This window comes from Aethalodelphis obliquidens, unplaced genomic scaffold, assembly GCF_003676395.1.
Source record: "Aethalodelphis obliquidens isolate GAN/ISIS:26980383/991018 unplaced genomic scaffold, ASM367639v1 scaffold58, whole genome shotgun sequence".
Taxonomy (NCBI): domain Eukaryota; kingdom Metazoa; phylum Chordata; class Mammalia; order Artiodactyla; family Delphinidae; genus Aethalodelphis; species Aethalodelphis obliquidens.
The window spans coordinates 6,133,713-6,149,872 of record NW_020838002.1 but is presented as its reverse complement, the minus strand read 5'-3'; the positions used below and the strand labels follow the sequence as shown (position 1 = coordinate 6,149,872).

At 42.9% G+C, this 16,160-nt stretch overlaps 1 long non-coding RNA gene across 1 annotated transcript in view; it reads right to left on the bottom strand.

The window, feature by feature from the left end:
- Positions 1-4,209: 4,209 nt before the first annotated feature.
- LOC113609685 (uncharacterized) overlaps positions 4,210-16,160 on the bottom strand; it is a 30,296-nt gene continuing 18,345 nt past the window's right edge. Inside the window, exon 3 of the long non-coding RNA XR_003428764.1 lies at positions 4,210-7,262. This is a non-coding gene — a long non-coding RNA (uncharacterized LOC113609685). The remainder of the gene's footprint in view (positions 7,263-16,160) is intronic.

Genomic DNA, 16,160 nt, shown 5'->3' with positions numbered 1-16,160 from the left:
GAAGGAATGCTATCTTTTAAGGAGTTGTCTTGTTGATGCTGGGAGAATGTTGCTCTTTATGGCTAAGCAGGTATTTCTACCGATGGGGGAGGTCTGGTCAATGTAAAATGCAGATACACAATGCACAGTGGGGGAGAGAGGAGGCCAAAGGGCAGAGATTTTTGTTTAAATTTTTCTTGTCTTGCCATAAAAATAAGACTTTTATTTCACAAGGGTTATACCTGTTATCTTTGTGAAACCTCAAACCACCAACTGCCCCTCTAGCACGTATTGTCAGCCATAAAATGAAATCAGGTACAACTCAAACACATACATGACTCTTTTAAGTCCTTAACAGTTCTATAAATAAGGAACTAAACCTTTTTAAAGCTGTTAACTTGTGCCAAAGCGACTGGGTGAATTGTTTCTCTTGTTTGCATTGAACTTTACCACATCAGAGGTCTGAGCCACCTCTGAACGCTGCCCTTTTAATAAACCCAGTCATCTGAAGTTTAAGTCCAAACCTGTTCCTCCCACAGTCTGTCTCACTTTGATGGATAATTCCAAGCCGGGAGATGGGAAGCCATCTGTGTCACTGCCCTCTCTCACTCCCCACCTCCAGTCCAACAGCATGTTTTGTCTTCAAAACGCCCTAAATCCACGCACCTCTTTCCATCTCCATGGGCACCATCCCAGCCTCCTTTCTTTCAAGAGCCTCCTAACGGTCTTCCTCTTGCATTTAGAATAAAGACCAAAAAACTCTTTATCAAGGCCTAGGGGCTTTGCATGAACTGGCCCCTCCCCTCCAAATCTCACCTCTGTTCTCCAAACACTCCTTCCCATGTGTCAAGCTTGCTCTTGTCTCAGGACCATCCTGCAGACACTTCCAGTGTCTGGAACCGTCCTCTGTCCACTCTGTGCATTGCAGCCTCCTTTTCCTCCTAAAAATCTGAGCCTAGGGAACTGCTTTCTCAAGCAGGTTCCATCACTCTCAACCACAGCACCCAGGTCATTTCTTTCAAAGCGTGCATCTCACTTTGTCATGACATATTTATTAGTTTACTGAAGGTTTCCCTCCATTTATTACAGTTTCTCTGAGTGCAGCGGTCTTATCCCTTTTGTTCATCCAGTGCCACGCCCAGTGCTGTCCACAATACAGCCTTGATAAACATCTGTTGGAGGGATTTTCTAGCTAAAAATATCACTTTTATCTTTAACAATTATTTTTCCCCTATTGCAAAAGCCATACTTTTTGTTGTAGAAAAGATTAGAAAGTACAGATTAAAAAAACAAAACAAAACATGTTATCTCACATTTAGAGATAGCTGCATTAGCCTTCAGGTGTATTCTTCCAGGGCAATTTCAATGCATCTCTACCCACGTATATAGGGATATATATGCTCCCAAGTCCTTCAACTTTCTGGGGCTACTCTTTCAACAGCCAAACAAAATGTCTTGGTCCCCGGGCAACACACAAAGGGAAATCAAGCCTTCTAGAGGGACTATAATGGGGCTTGGTATCCTAGGAGGAATAAACATTACAGATTGTGGCAATCAGTGACAAAAGCCTTTGGGGAGGTCCCTGGAAGGGGAAGAGGAAGCAGCTAACATGCAGAACTGCCCAAAGCTAGAGGAAAAGGCTCTGGCTCATAATAAATGTGTTTGACTTAGTTTATTCCATCTTAGCCAGTTTAGTTTTCCCAGCAATCTCAAAATAGCCTTTGTCATACTTCAGCCAACCTGCCCAGCAAGATGCTAAGATGAGGCCAACTGGGTTTCCAGACAAAACAGAAGGAACAGTTCTCACTGAGTTTGACTCCAGTCAAACTTAACCAAATGTGGGAAAAGTCTGATGTCCTAGGAGCCCCCAGAGCTATTTAGAATATATGTGTAGTAAAGCATAGTAGGGCAGGGGAGCTCCTAGACAGTGTCATGATCAAAACAGATGGACAGGCCTTGGTCAGCTACTTTTCATGTTAGTTTACCCGCCCAACAAGCCTGCACCTCAGGTGAGGTGGTTTTTTACCCCTTTCACAGGGAGGTTAAGTAATTTGCCCAGAGTGATTCAGCCAGAAGGGGCAGAGCTGAGGTTGGAACCCAGTCTGTTTGGCCTCAGAACCTGAACTCTTTCTGCGGATCAGAAAGATGGATATAAGGGTACCATAATCATCACTGAGCTGCAGGGCTCTTCGTGGCATGATCCTGTGTTGTTGTCAGAAATAATGATAACAACTAACATTTAGTGCATTTGGCTAAAATTCTTCTGTGCGTATCTCAATTACTTCCCCTAACAACTCTATAAAGAAGGCATGGTTATTGTCTTGCCTCTGCAGATAAGAAAGGTGCAGAGAATCGGAATAACTTGCCCAAGGTCACACTACTAGTAAACGGCCGAGCTAGGATTCAAACCCAGAGAATCTGGCTCCAAAACCCACACATTTATGCCCCATGCTACGTTCCTCCTACCAGATATAGGGGCCAGAAGCTCGTAGACATGAATTCCCACAGTCCCAAAGCTCCATGCAGGGCTGGGAAAGGGGGGTGTGGGAAGATGCGACTGTACAGATAATTAAGGCATGAGCTTTGGAGTCAGGTAGTTCCAAGTTCACATCTCCCCTCACCCTGGGGGCTTCGAGTCTCCCTTCTCCACCCGAAAACAACTCTGGATGTCATTTCCTTTCTGCTGTTTTCCAGGATTGAGATGTGCACACACAGAGGAACCAAAGTGCCGTAACCCAGCCGGGGCTTTCCTATCTCCTGTGTCCAGCCGCTCCCTCTTTTCACTCAGCGTCAACAGACCACAGAATGAGCAGCTCCCCAGCGTCCCCCAAAAGGATGCACTCGGGACTTCCCTGGCCGTCCAGTGGTTAAGACTCAGCGCTGCCAATGCAGGGGGTGCGGGTTCGAGCCCTGGTCGGGGAACCAAGATCCCACAAGCCACGCAGCAGGGCCAAAATAGTCCCACAAAAAGCAAAACAAAACAGACAAACAAACAACGACAAAAAAACCAAAAGGATGCACTGACCACCACAGGGAACAACAGAAACGTTACTGAAGATTTCAAAGCAGAGCTGAGGAAGGGGATCTCCAGAGCACAGCTCACAGAAGACAACAATTCCATTTTTATTCCTCCATGCTTCTTTCCAGCCTGCCACCCGTTCTTCTGTCACCGCTCCCTCCAGCCTCCCTCCCCCCTCCCCCACACATCCTCTGCCTGGGGTGGCAGGTGGTGGCTGAGGGAGGACTTCCCTCTTTTCTTTTCCAAGTCTCTCCTTCTCACTCTCCCCTTCTCACCCAAATTCCTCTTGGAGCCGCCCTCGGGTTAGCAAACCAGTTTTCCTCATCCAGCACATCCTTTGGGTGCCTCCCTCCAGCCCAAGTTGTTAAAGGCTTTTCTCTCCCTGCTTGGAATCCTGATTAATACATTAGCTCCCTCTACCAACCCTCCTTCGAAAAAGGAAGCTCTTTTGAGAAAGGAAGGCGATGGAAATGTTGGGGCAGAGCTGTTGTGCCTGTCTTGCCCGGAGGGGGGAGGCGGGGTTCATATGCCTTGGCCTGTGCTGACCTCTGTTTGGAAAGGTCACTGGTTTCAAAGGTCTTGGCATGTCTGTCCTGAGCCCCTGTTTTTCCATCTCTGGGTTTCTAGCTTGTCCTAACAGCAAAAGGGATTTGTCTCTGGTGAAGGCTGCCAAAGGTAGCGGCAGGAATCTCTCAGAGAGCAATTACCTGGAAGAGCCCTCCCTGGAGAACAGGCTCTTTTGCTTCCGAAATGGAAAATTTGCACATCGTGCCAATTATTCCAGAGGGCACTTGGACCTTTACCAGCTGAAACACTAACAAGTCTTAAAGGGAAAGTGAGCAAGGAACAAGGGCAACCTTCCAGGCGCTAGGGAAGCAGGCAGGTGGCTTTTGAAGAAAAAGCCCAAGGTAATAACGAGCTGTGCCGCTGGTGGAACACACTGGAATGTAATGCTAAAACCCATCAACGATTAAAGTCATACGCCTCAGTCTTTTTTTCTTTTTCTCCGAGAGAGTATAGATTTCATTGCCAAGTTCTACAACCCTCTCCTTTACCCTAGAGGTGAAATGTCTATTTTTAAAAAGACTTATGGGGCTTCCCTGGTGGCGCAGTGGTTGAGAGTCCGCCTGCCGATGCAGGGGACGCGGGTTCGTGCCCCGGTCCGGGAAGATCCCACATGCCGCGGAGTGGCTGGGCCCGTGAGCCATGGCCGCTGAGCCTGCGCGTCTGGAGCCTGTGCTCCGCAGCAGGAGAGGCCACAACAGTGAGAGGCCTGCGTACGGCCAAAAAAAAAAAAAAAAAAAAAGACTTATGACATCAGAAACCTCCTAAAGTCCATACGTAAATTTGACTTGCTGAAGGTTAATTATTTATCTCAATAATAGAATGGCTGAGGATGTTTGCAGGTTTCTTTCTAATCCCATTGGCTTTGAGATGCACTATACGATTTATTTTGGAAACAGATTTGCTACCTCTGTTAGGCTTTGCCTAAGACAAAACTCAACTTTGCTTTCCCCAGGTGAACACTGATTGGAGTAGTTCAGAGGTGTGCAGACTGGCGGGAAGAAGCTGGCTCGGGCTGACATCTTGCCGTGTGTAACCACAGACTGGATGGCCCCTCTACAGCTCGTTTGCAAGCACCCAAAGCTTCAATCCAGGATGAGTTAGAGGGAAAGAAGGCATCTTACAGGAACTGGTCAGACCTATCACACGTGGTTTTGCAGAGAGGACAGTGAGTGGGGAGATCTGGTCGAGAGAGTTCTTTACACCAGAAGGCATCAAATTAAGCTACGTCATTGGTGATGCTATTTCCTTCTGAAGAGGGTCACCTACAGGCTGCTCTTTGCTTTTGAATCTGATCCTGATTTTGACTGCCGACAAATTCCTAATGGCAGGAAAAAGCAAGGGCCAGGATTGCTTCTAAACATCCCAGCAAAACATCTTACTCCCTTCGCTGCCCCCAGAAATGAGCACTTTTTTTTGACAAACAATAACAAAAATCCCTGATTCCCCATTCCCAACATATCTGAGCCCCAAAGTTATCCGTGCTTTCACCAAAATACATTCTAACGTGACTTTCTTTTGACTTGGCATTTTGTTTCTCTTTTTTAGATTGACATTTTTGTTTTAAGATATTTTCTTAGTGGTTTCTTTTTCCCAGCTCAGAGGAAAACAGAGCTAGACTTGGGCTTTAGCAAATTAAAACAGGTTCTCCTTCTCAGAGCAGAGTTAAATGTGTTCCCAGAGAGATGCCAGTGCCACTTTATTTTTGGTTTTAGTTTTCTCAGGAGGACTTTTTCATAGTTCTTGGAGTAGGGATGGGAATCTCTGGAAAAAAGATAAACTGGGATATATTTACCCTACCCCTACTCTCTTTTTTTTCCTTTTACACTTGAGGTAACTAAATTGGAAGTTGGACATGATGAATCCTATAGTTTTACTTGGGATTTCCTGCTGTTGACACTAAAGTTTTCTTTTTTGTTGGAATCAGCAATACTTAAGCCAAACCTAATGACGTGTTCTCGAAGTACATTTGAAATGCTTTCTGCCAGGGCAGTAACTCTTTCCTTCTCTGGGCTGATGAAAAAGAGTGTAACAATGCTACTCCTAGTTTCTAAAGCCATATTCAGTTAGAATAAGGTTTGGCTGTATGTGGTAGAAAACCCAAACCACCAGTGGCTTAAGATGGAACTTTCTCTCTCCCATGCAAAGGGTAGGGAAGTGGAGGGAGTGGAATGCTGGGTGCATTCCTCAAAGTTCTCAGTGACCCTGGCCTCTTCCAGCTTGTCTCCCACCGTGACTAGGCTTTTGTCCTTATGCTCATTATCCCAAATGATGGCATGCATATTACCAGCCAGTAAAGTAAAAAAAGAAGAGGAAAAAAAAAAAGGCAAAAAGCACCCATTGGGGAAGGTTTCCATCCACTGGCAAGAGAACACTTCTGCTTATATCTCACTGACCGGAACTTAATCACATGATCACACTTAGCTACAAGGGAGGCTGGGAAATGTAGTCTTTTTTTCTGGATGGCTGTGTGCCCACTTAAAAATTATATTTGTAGGGGAATTCCCTGGTGGTTGGGCAACTAAAATCTCACACACAAACTGTGAAGCACAGCCAGAAAAAAAAAAGCAAACCCAAAATTATATTTCTATGACATACACTCTAGGTCTTATGTTCTTAAAATTAATGTTTCTATCAATTTTACCTTAAGAAGCTTGAATCACCTTTTGAGATAACAGTATAAGATGGTGTAAAATCAGTATTAGAAATACTCCATTCTATAATATTCGTACTCTTTTACCAGTAATTTTGCTACAATTTAACTCAAAATTCAGAAAAAGTTTTAAACAAAAAAAATACTCATTACATAGTTATATATAATCAGACACAATAAAAGGGATCAGAATGCCAAAATATGGGAGATTGATCAAATAAACCACGCTATACATCCTTAATGAAATATGCACCTATTAAAAATTATGTTTACAGGGACTTCCCTGGCAGTCTGGTGGTTAGGACTCAGTGCGTTCACTGCTGGGGTCCAGGGGTCCAGGTTTGATCCCTGGTCAGGGAACTAAGATCCCGCAAGCCACGTGACACAGCCAGAAAAAAAAAAATTATGTTTACAAAGAGTCCATGGTAACTTAGAAAACTGCTTACCCTGTTAACTAAAAATATAGGGATATAAACTTGTAGTACAGTTACAATTAACCTATATACAGAAAGAAAAACAAAAAACAAGTAAACAAAACACAAAAATCAAACATTAAAATCCAAACCCCAATGGCTTTTTGGTTAATAAGAATTTTAATGGCTATTTTTCCTACATTTCTTAATTTTCCAAGTTTTCTTACTATTATACTTATTTATTATATTAGAAATAAAAAATAAATCCTATTCTCTTGTTTCTTTAGGTACCTACATTCAACCCACCTCATAGGGCTCAGTTTAATCCTTTTTCCTATACAAAAGCTTTTCCTGATTACCCTCTCTCTCTTTTGTATTACTGTTATTACCACTTAAAATGGAAAGTCAGCTTTTTTGACTTACCACCATCAAGAGGGAATCCTCTGCTGGAGGAGTCTTGGGGTCTGAAGCGGGCTAGATCTCCCCTCTCCCTGCTCCTTGGCAGATACAATGAAGTCCTATGATCCGGGCACACTAATCAGATGACATGAAGCATGGGATATGCTTTAAAATAGTCCACTTCAGGGGATGGAGGGTAGACTAGGTGAAATAAGTTTGTTCATGAGTTGATTAACTGTTGAAAAGAGTGAGAGAAGCATAGTGGTTCATTATACCATTGTCTCTACTTTTGTATTTGTTTGAAATTTTCCATAATGTAATTAAAAAGAAAAAAGATACTTAGAATTTACTCCAGTTTCTGAAACTGGCTAACTATGCAACTTCAACAGTTCATTTAATTAGGGCATTCACAACTGGGAACAAAGTCATTAGTAAATTTTAAGGCAGGAGGCAAATGTTATCACCAGCATCATTTAGGGCTGTTTCCATTCTAAGGGAAGGAAAATCTAATTCAAAATGGTTTAAGCAATTTATTGGATCCCATTCATGAAAAGTTAGAAAATACGACCCTCTTCAGCTTGTTAACCTAAAACAATAAACAGTCAGTTATTTTATCAGCAAAATGGGTTTATTTGGGAGCAGCAAAAAATTGCAATTTGGGACATGCAATTACGGAAAACCACATGCAAGTCCCGGTAAAGCAAAGGAAAGGAAACTCTTTTATAGAGGAGAAGGGGAAGTTGGGAGGGACTATTACAAACAAAATGTCCATTAGAGGAAAACTGGAAGTTTCCCAGTATAGTGGCTTTTCATTGGCTGAGCTCTTGCCAAGCAAAGAGAATCTTTTTTCTTCTTTCTGGAGGTGATAAAATATTGTCACTTCCTGCTGGAGACGCAAGGTACATCTCTTCCGGTTGGGATCTGAATTGTATGTGCATGAGATCTCCCCTTTCTGGCCTCCTGACTATTTTAGTAGGGTTTCCCCTTATTAATTTTCACAAGGCATTGTTCGAGCCAGGGTTCAAACATGCCATCGCACTGGGACTCTCTACATCTCTCTGTCTCTTGGCTCTGCCGTCTGCCAAGTTAGCTTCATCCTTGGACTTCACAAGGTGCTTCCTCAGGTTCGCATCTGATCTGGTTCAAGTCTAGCAAAAACAAGAGAGTAGCAGTCGCTGTTGCTGCCCCCTCCCCCATGCATACACACACACACACACACACACACACACAATTACATTCATCTTTGTATCCCACCATCACCCAACACAGTCCTCGCACATGAAAGGGGTTCAACAAATGCTTCTAAATGTTTTTTTGAATGGAAAACTTTTTGCCAGTGTACAACTACAGCTGTAGGCCAACCAGGCAGACTTGGAAAAGGAATTTTGCAACACCATAGAGAGAAATTTCATTAGACCTGTCTGATGACTAATGTCTGATAATCCCATGGGGGATAATACCATGTGCCAGGCTTCCCAAGAGATAAGCCTTTAGGAAAAAGAAAAACTTCCTCTTTCTGTGGAATGATTAACAATAACAGCAGCTAGTGCTGACTGAGGGCTTACTCTATGCCCTTCACATTTCATCATCACAATAACCCTATTATTATCCTCATTTTACAAATGAGGAAGTTGAGGCACAGAACAATTAAGTCAATTACTGTAGGTCCTCTGGCTAGTAGTAACCTGAGCCAGGATTGAATTCTGGTGACAGAGCTCGTTCTTTGAATCCCTCTCCTTCTTGGTCTTGCCGACACTTCCAAGCGCTCTTTCTCAAACACTCTCCCTTACAAGTCAGCCTCCAGTACCTGGCCGTTAAGTGTTACAAGTTCTCACAGGATTCTTCCTAGGCCCTCCTCTCCTCTCACTGTCTAGATCCTATCCCTGTGCAATTGCATGAAGGCCCTTGGGTTCAGTTGCCGTCAGTATCAGGACTGCATTTGCCTACATACAGTTGGCCCCTTCTGTACCCATGGATGTGGAACCCACGGATACAGAGGGCCAACTATGCCATTTTGTATAAGGGACTTGACCTTCCTTAGATTTTGGCATCCTTTTGGGGAGGGTTCTGGAACTGTTAGGGGAACCACTGACCAAAACCACCCACCGTGGCCAGATATGATCGTAACCACTTGCACGAGTTATCTTACAACAGGAGGTCCTGGTAAGGAACGTGGAACTAATAAGCTACCACCAACCGGAAGAATTTGGTAAAGGTCAAAAGGAGAGAGGACACTCCAGTCTATATGTCCTCCCAACCTCTCAGAATCCTTCTTGCTGGAATCCATCTTGGCGGAGCAATGCACGGGCCACCAGGAAGGACCCTGAGTCAGAATGATTGACCAGAGACAACCTGGAAACTAACCCCATTACCCTAAAACCTGAGACTGTGAGCCACGTGGCAGAGCAGATCTCCTGGGTTCTCTTACCCTACGGTTCTCCGCCCAGGCACCCCTTCCCAATAACGTCCCTTGCTTTGCCAGCATATGTCTCCTCGGACAATTCATTTCTGAGTGTTAGACGAGAGCCCTGGGAGGGATCCCCTTTCCTGCAACAGAACTAATCCCCCATGGATACTGAGGGACGATTGTACAGCTAAAAAAGTGACTATTCTAGCTTAACCAAACGGGGGCTTGCTTTTCTAGTAATATTAAAAATACTATATATCTATATATGTATATGTATAGCTATACATGTATACGTATAGCTGATTCACTTTGTTATACAGCAGAAACTAACACACCATTGGAAAGCAATTATACTCCAATAAAGATGTTTAAAAAAAAAATACATGATCTGGGCTCTGCCATGTCATCAGCGTCCTAGGGACCCTTGACTGTTCCTCTCCACCATCCTCACATGTAGCTTTCATTCTCATGCTCTTTTTGCCTTAAATAACAAGATAGATGCTCTGCCCCCAGGTTCAAGTTCATATTCCAGGCAGGTAGATGGGGGAATGACAAAAATTTATGGAAGCCTAATCTATCACTTTGTATAAAGTCTCCTGGAACTCTTACCTGACTACTTCTGTTTACCGCTTTGGTCAGAGCTGACAATTTCCAGCAGCCAGGAAGTCAGGGAAGGTATATTTAACTGGGCACATGGTATCCTGAACAAATTTAAGACTCTGATAGAATGGAGGAAATTTAAATATATACAATGAAATACTATTCAGCCATGAGAAAGAAGGAAGGAAATTCATCATTTGCATCCAACAACATGGATGGAACTTGGCATAATGCTAAGAGATAAGTCAGACAGAGAAAGACAAATACTATATGATATCACTTGTATGTGGAATCTAAAAAGCTGAACTAAAAACAGAGAATAGAATGGTGGTTACCAGGGGCTGGGTGTGTGGGGTCGGGTGGGTGGGGGAACTGGGAGATGTTTAAGGGTGCAAACTTGGTACTAGTAAATAAAAAAGTTCTGGAGATCTAATGCATAGCATAGTACTTATAGTCAACAATGCTCTATTATAAACTTCAAAATTGCTAAGAGACTAGATTTTAATTGTTCTCATCACAAAAAAGACATGATAATTAGGGGACGTAATAGAGGTGTTAGCAAACACTATTGTAGTAATCATATTGCAATACAGAAATGTGTCAAACCAACACACTGTACACCTTAAACTTACACAATGTCATATGTCAATTATATCTCAATTGGGAAAAAAAAGGAAGAGAAATGATATTGGGAAGGCAATCAACACACCATTTATATACCATTGACCTCAAATTTATAATTCTATCTCAGACCCCTGCACAAATTGAAGTTGAGTTGAGTTTATGCTGGACTCTCTTTCCTGTTGCAAAAGTATTACCGAATAAAGTCTAGCCTCACCACTTTAGCTAGTGTTCAGCTTTGCTTATCTTTTTTTTTTTTTTTTGCGGTACGCGGGCCTCTCACTGTTGTGGCCTCTCCCGTTGCAGAGTACAGGCTCCGGACGCGCAGGCTCAGCGGCCATGGCTCACGGGCCCAGCCGCTCCGCGGCATGTGGGATCTTCCCGAACCGGGGCACGAACAGGTGTCCCCTGCATCGGCAGGCGGACTCTCAACGACTGCGCCACCAGGAAAGCCCCAACTGAGTAAAATTTAAAGACCTCGTTGGCTTTGTTCAGAGGTTCATAAATTGGGGAGCATCAATCTAGCAATAGATAGATAGGAACTTCAAAGAACTATACAAGGCAAGAAATGTTATAGGCACAAGGGAGCAGGAACAAGGAAGTTATACTGGGCGTTTGCTGATTTGTTAAGGCAGGGTTTCTTTCCTTACTCGGAGCAAAGGGAAGTCTTAGAAGAGCTGGGCCAGGTAATTTGTGCTGAGCAGGCAAGAGCTGATGGGTTGGCTTAGGTCTTCCTTTCCCAGGAGAGCCCAACATAAAAACTTAGTGACGTTTTGGTTTGATGACATGTGGTTTAGCGTGAGTGACTCCATCTTGGCCCTAATCTGGTTACTTTAACAGTCTTCATCTTGGTTTACTGCCTAGCTATTGCCCCAACTTACTCCAGGTCAGGTTTCTCATTGTGATCTTTGTCTGACAGCTTTTTAAATTTACAAAAATTTCTTCAAACTGAAGTAAATAGAGTGGACTTGTTTGGGGCCCACCAGGGGGTCCCTTTTGTCCACCCAACCTCCAAGCATGCTGTATTAAGACTTTTGTTTCAATCCCATCAATGTCCAGTTTTATTTATCTCATTTCTAAGGATTTCCATCCTGCTGGGATGCATCCCTTGATCCGCCCCTCCCCCCACCTTTCCACATTCTCTTGTTCATTAACCTAGAGATTTTATTAGCATCTGTAAAGCCCATGAGGAGAAACTGAGACAGCAAATTTGATGAGGCTTCTGAATTATTGCTGATTTTGCAGCAGTAAAGTTACACAGGGTGCCCAGTGAAAAAGGGCACCCCTTAACCACAGAATTTATCATGACCTGGGTTACAGGTGTGAAAATTGATAAACAGAAACCTCATTTAAAATGGAGTCAGGGGCTTCCCTGGTGGCGCAAGTGGTTGAGAGTCCATCTGCCGAGGCAGGGGACACGGGTTCATGCCCTGGTCCGGGAAGATCCCACATGCCGTGGAGCGACTGGGCCCGTGAGCCATGACCACTGAGCCTGCGCATCTGGAGCCTGTGCTCCGCAACGGGAGAGGCCACAACAGTGAGAGGCCCGCGTACCACATTAAAAGAAAAAAATAAAAAAAAAGGAGTCAGGATGAGACTTCCCTGGTGGTCCAGTGGTTAAGACTCCACGTTTCCACTGAAGGGGGCACAGGTTCGAATCCTGGTCGGGGAAATAAGATCACACATGCTGTGCGGTGTGGCCAAAATAAACTAATTAATTAAATAAAATGGAGTCAGGAGGCCAGAACGGGGAGCTCTTATGCACTACCACTTGTAGTCAATTGCAGAAGAGACATACCTTTGCATCTCCAACAGGAAGAAGATTACTACTTTACTACGGAGCAGGAGAAGGAAGAATTTCTCCCTGCCCAGCAACAGCCCAGCCAATGAGAGGCTGTCACCACTCAGCCAATGAAAAGCCACTACACTTGGAACTCCCCGTTTCCTCCAATGGACTCTTTATTTACAACAGCCCTTCCCAATACCTCCTTTTCCTTTATAAAAGAACATTTTTTTCCTTTGTTCTCCAGACTTGCTGGTGCTTCGTCAAAGATTTTATGTCCTGAATTGTAGTTCTTTGCTGTTCCCAAATAAACCCATTTTGCTGCAGGTGAATACCCTGGTCACCATAAAGCCAGTCCCACACAGCTTGCATACAGAGCATATCAGCTGCTTCATGTGCGGTGTTCACTTGGCCTTTATAGGGAGAGTCAGACTGTCTCCCTTCTCAGGGTAAAAAGACCTTACATTCACTTTTAGTCATTCACCAGACTGGTGTTTCCTTGGGAATAGCCTATTATGTTTCTGAATCTTGCACAGCCACCTGTGATTGCTCCATCGTGAGCTGTGGGTCCTACATCAACCCAAACATGCTCTTCCACTTTGCAGCTTTCAAAACCAAAGACAGTGCTCCTAAATTACTCTCATAATCTCTTCTAGTAAAGGTTCTTCAGGAAGCTGATGATACCAATCCACAAAATAAGATTCTTCGCGCTGTACCCTCTAGTTTCAATTGTTTCTTGATTCTGCCCCCCCCCAATGTGGACCACCTCCTTGGTGACCAGAGGTATTGGAGTTACTCTCTGTTGTCCCCACATAATCCATACTTTTGGGGTGGCTTTGAGGCTTGAGGCTGAAGCTCAGACTGATAGAAACGTGAGCATGGTTCAGTATCAAGGTCTGACCCAGCACTCTCTTTTAATATCATTTTAGTCTTATAGATAACAATAACTTAGGGACTGTGTGTTTTGCTTTTTTCTTATTCGTTTGCAGTTTTTTTTAAATTTTTTATTTATTTATTTTTGGCTGCATTGGGTCTTCATTGCTGTGCGTGGGCTTTCTCTAGTTGCAGCAAGCGGGGCTACTCTTTGTTGTGGTGCGCGGTCTTCTCATTGCGGTGGCTTCTCTCGTTGTGGAGCATGGGCTCTAGGCGTACAGGCTTCAATAGCTGTAGCACGCAGGCTCAGTAGTTGTGGAGCACGGGCTTAGTTGCTCTGCGGCATGTGGGATCTTCCTGGACCAGGGCTCGAACCCATGTCCCCTGCATTGGCAGGTGGATTCTTAACCACTGCACCACCAGGGAAGCCCTCGTTTGCATTTCTTATGTATCCAGTGTACCAACTCCCTGGGAGCTATTAATTTTTACTGTTAGTAATTTATCCCACCACAGCTGCTGCTCCTTACTGTGGATGGCCACATGACTACCCAGGAGTTAAAGGTTCCTTATACTCCACTCACTTTTCCTCTTCCCAAATCACATGTTTCAGTGAGCAAGGCCGTTTTAGCAAATCCCACATTTTTTCTGACACTGAAAGAGCTGTTTTAACACACAATACTTGTGATACCAAACATGGGTTTTTTTTTTCACATCAACAACCAATTCTCTGATTCTCTGACACCAACTAGGTGTCTTACAATTCAACTCAATTCTAACACTAACCACCCAGAGTCAGCATCAGGCCCACAGGTTTAAGGGCTCAGTCTCATACATCAGACACTGGTCACAAATGGGGTGGTTAGGGTACCTACACTTCTATCTAAATTGGCTAAAGTTTGGGGGTTCCTACAAATCCATCTCCAAGGTTCAATAATTCACTAGAACAACTCACTCAGGAAACAATTTACTTACTATTACTGGTTTATTATAAAGGATACAACTTAGGAACAGTCAAACGGAAGAGATACGTAGGGCACAGTATGGGGTGAGGGGTACACAGCTTCCATGTCCTCTCTAGACACATCACCCTCCCAGCACCTTGATGTGTTCACCAATCCAGAAGGTCCAATAACTGGAAAGCTTTATATGAAATACTATTAAATGAAAAAAAGGGTAGGATATAAAATATAAATACATGATGACTAAAAACACATAAAAATTAAATTTCCACATGGTGCCTGAGCTTGATCGCTCTCTTCTTGATCCCAGATGGTAAGGCTGAAGTTACGAAAGAAGGTGTGAAACTACCATGAGTCCAGGAAAAGTATTGGGGAGGTAGCTATTCTTTACAACTGTACTCAGACAGTGATCATCAGGAATAGAGAAAATTAAGCCAAGTGACAAATGGGTCACTGAAGAAATCAAAGAGGAAATAAAAAAGTACCTAGAGGCAAGTGAAAATGAAAACACAACAATCCAAAAATCTATGGGGCATAGCAAAAGCAGTTCTGAGGGGAAAGTTTATAGTGATAGAAGCTAACCTCAGGAAACAAGAAAAATCTCAAATAAACAACCTAAATTTACACCTAAAGGAACTAGAAAAAGAAGAACAAACAAAACCCAAAGTTAGTAGAAGGAATGAAATCATAAAGATCAGAGCAGAAATAAATGACATAGAGACAAAAAAAAAATCAATGAAACTAAGAGCTGGTTCTTTGAGAAGATAAGCGAAACTGATAAACCTTTAGCCAGATTCATCAAGAAAAAAAGAGAGAGGGCCCAACTTAATAAAATCAGAAATGAAAAAGAAGTCAACACCAAAACCACAGAAATACAAAGGATCATAATAAATTACCATGACACAATTAAACACCAATAAAATGGACAACTTAGAAGAAATGGACAAATTCCTAGAAATGTACAACCTCTCAAGACTGAATCAGGAAGAAATAGAAAATACGAACAGACCAATTACCAGTAAAGAAATTGAATCAGTAATTTTGAAACTTCCAGCAAACAAAAGCCCAGGATCAGATGGCTTCATAGGTAAATTCTATCAGATGTTTAGAGAAGAGTTAACATCTATCCTTCTCAAACTATTCCAAAAAATTGCAGAGGAAGAAATGCTTCTGAACTCATTCAACGAGGCCAGCATCACCCTGAGACCAAAACCAAAGATATCACAAAAAAAGAAAATTATAGGCCAATATCACTGATGAATGAACATAGATGCAAAATTCCTCAACAAAATATTAGCAAACCTATGCAACAATACATTAAAAGGCTCATACACCATGATCCAGGGGATTTACCCCAGGGATGCAAGGACGGATCAATATCCACAAATCAATCAAGGTGACACATTAACAAACTGAAGAACAAAAATCATATCATCACCTCAATAAATGCAAAAAAAAAGCTTTTGACAAATGTCAGCATCCATTTATGATTAAAAACTCTCCAGAAAGTGGGTATAGAGGGAACCTACCTCAACATAATAAAGGCCACATATGACAAGCACACAGCTGAACATAATTTTCCATGATGAAAAGCAGAAAGCACTTCCTCTAAGGTCAGGAACAAGACAAGGATGCCCACTCTCGCCACTTTTATTCAACATAGTATTAGAAGTCCCAGCCACAGCAAGCAGATAAGAAAAAGAAATAAAAGGAATCTGAATTGTAAAGGAATAAGTAAAAGTGTCAGTGTTTGCAAATGACATGATACTATACATAGAAAATCCTAAAAATGCCACCAAAAAACTAATAGAACTCATCAGAATTTGGTAAAGTTGCAAGATATAAAATTAATATACAGAAATACGTTGTGTTTCTATACACTAACAATAA